The sequence below is a fragment of the Bison bison genome, unplaced genomic scaffold (genome assembly GCF_000754665.1).
Source record: "Bison bison bison isolate TAMUID 2011002044 unplaced genomic scaffold, Bison_UMD1.0 scf7180017864258, whole genome shotgun sequence".
NCBI classification, from domain to species: Eukaryota; Metazoa; Chordata; class Mammalia; order Artiodactyla; family Bovidae; genus Bison; species Bison bison.
In genome coordinates this window covers 3477593-3480473 of record NW_011494830.1, presented here as the reverse complement: position 1 = coordinate 3480473, position 2881 = coordinate 3477593, and positions in this window count along the sequence as shown.

The following is a 2881-nucleotide window of genomic DNA, read 5'->3' as shown; positions in this document are numbered from 1 at the left end:
CTAAATGAGATTGTAGAGATAGCTGCACAACCATATAAATTTACTAGAAATCAGACTGTAATACAGTCCTGGGTAATTTTTACGTTTTGTTAGCTATACTACAGCAAAAGCCCAAACACATTCCAATCCCAAAGAAAGGCGATGCCAAAGAATGCTCAAACTACTACACAATTGCACTCATCTCACATGCTAGTAAAGTAATGTTCAAAATTCTCCAAGCCAGGCTTCAACAGTATATGAACCAACTTACTGATGTTCAAGCTGGATTTAGAAAAGGCAGAGGAACCAGAGATCAAATTGCCAACATCTGTTGGATCATCGAAAAAACAAGAGAGTTCCAGAAAAACATCTACTTCTGGTTTATTGACTATGTCAAAGTCTTTGACTTTGTGGATCACAACAAACTGTGGAAAATTCTTCAAGATATAGGAATACCAGACCACCTAACCTGCCTCCTGAGAAATCTGTATGCAGGTCAAGAACACTGGACATGGAACAACAAACTGGTTCCAAATTGGGAAAGGAGTACATCGAGGCTGTATGTTGTTACCCTACTTATTTAACTCATATGCAGAGTACATCATGAGAAATGCTGGACTGGATGAAGCACAAGCTGAAATCAAGATTGCCGAGAGAAATGTCAATAATCTTAGATATGCAGATGACTCCACCCTTATGGCAGAAAGTGAAGAAGAACTAAAGAGCCTCTTGATGGAAGTGAAAGAGGAGAGTGAAAAAGTTGTCTTAAAATTCAACATTCAGAAAACTAAGATCATGGCATCTGGTCCCATCACTTCATGGCAAATAGATGGAGAAACAATGGAAAGAGTGAGAGACTTTATTTTGGGGGGCTCCAAAATCACTGCAGATGGTGACTGCAGCCATGAAATTAAAAGACACTTGCTCCCTGGAAGCAAAGCTATGGCTAACCTAGACAGCATATTAAAAAGCAGAGACATTACTTTGCCAACATAGGTCTGTCTAGTTAAAGCTATGATTTTTCCAGTCATGTATAGATGTGAGAGCTGGACTATAAAGAAAGCTGAACGCTGAAGAATTGATGCTTTTGAACTGTGGTGTTGGAGAAGACTCTTGAGAGTCCCTTGGACAGCAAGGAGATTCAACCAGTTCATGCTAAAGGAAATCAATCCTGAATATTCATTAGAAGGACTGATGCTGAAGCTGAAACTTCAGCTTGGGCACCTGATGCAAAGAACTGACTGATTGGAAAAGACCCTGATGCTGGGAATATTGAAGGTGGGAAGAGAAGGGAACAACAGAGGATGAGATGGTTGGATGACATCACCAACTCAATGGACGTGAGTTTGAGCAAGCTCCGGGAGTTGGTGATAGACAGGGAAGCCTGGCATACTGCAGTCCATGGGGTCTCAAAGAGTTGGACATGACTAAGCCACTGAACTGAACTGAACTGACCATAGATTTTAGCTTTTCACTTACCGTGAGGCTTACATATAACAACTTAATTTGTAATATAACTGCATTTATTACTCTTATGTTTACTCCTAAAGGGTATGTTCCTGCCTTCAAGAATGTCATTGTTAATATGTGAAACAGTTAAATGAATCTGTTCTGTGGTTAAGGTAGACTAGAGATAGACTGGGATGTAAATTACTCTGAAGTGTATGCTCTAAAGTAAATTGCTCTGGTGGGCCCAACACCATTGGCATTACCTGGAAAGTTGATAGACAGGTAGAACCTTAGCCCCCAGCCCAGGCCTGCTAAATCAGAATCTGAATTATAACAAGATCTCCAGGAAACTTAACAAGCAGTACTCTTGAAAGTAGTTCTACCATGTGTGTAGTTCTATCAGAGAAACCAGTCCTTTCTTCACTTTGTATTTGTTTAACTGCTATCCAAATCAATGAGTGCTTTAACATGAAGGACTCCCCTCTTTCTCTAACTCCTGTGATTGTTTTCTGCACGGTTAATTTTGCAAGTAAATTATATGCTGTTCTATTGTTTGTACTGATTTCATTGGTATGTGCTGGTAGTACATAAAGTAGCATCATATATATATATATATTTATTTATTTATTTGATTAGATTGATTAGTACATATAATAGACATGGCTGCCATATATGGCTTACTAGGTGGAGCTAGTGGTAAAGAAAAGTGAACATGGAAGTGTTAGTCCTGTCCAGACTCTTTGCAGACCTCATGGACTATAGCCCATCAGGCTTCACTGTCCATGGAATTCTCCAGGCAAGAATGCTGGAGTGGGTTGCCATTCCCTTCTCCAGGGGATCTTTCTGACCCAGGGATTGAACCCAGGTCTTCTGCATTGCAGGCAGATTCTTTGCCATCTGAGCTACAGGGGAAGCCCAAAGGTAAAGAAAGTGAAAGTCAAAGTCACTCAGTTGTGTCCAACTCTTTGTGACCGCATGGACTATACAGTTCATGGAATTCTCTGGGCCAGAATACTGGAGTGGGTAGCCTTTCCCTTCTCCAGGGGATCTTTCCAACCCAGGTTGAACCCAGATCTCCCTGATTTTAAAATTCTGATTATCCTGATTTTAAAATTCTTTTATAACTAGTGGCTTAATATTACTACCTTGTTTAACAGTTCTCATTGGTATGATAAGCTGCTAGGAGATAGATTACATCACTTTATCTTTGAACAACCCTGCATGATTTGCCCATAATAAGGCACTTAATATTTACCAAATCAAATTTTAGAATTTGATTTCTAATCACACAATGAAAGCATATTAACAAAACTATAATGATCTCAGGAAATGCATTTACATTGCTTTTATGTCCTTGGAGAAACCTGGTATACTGAGACTGGCTCAGCAGTGCTTGATGAACTGAAACAGCTGCTGAAGATGTGATATCCCATATACAAGCACATGAGAAGCA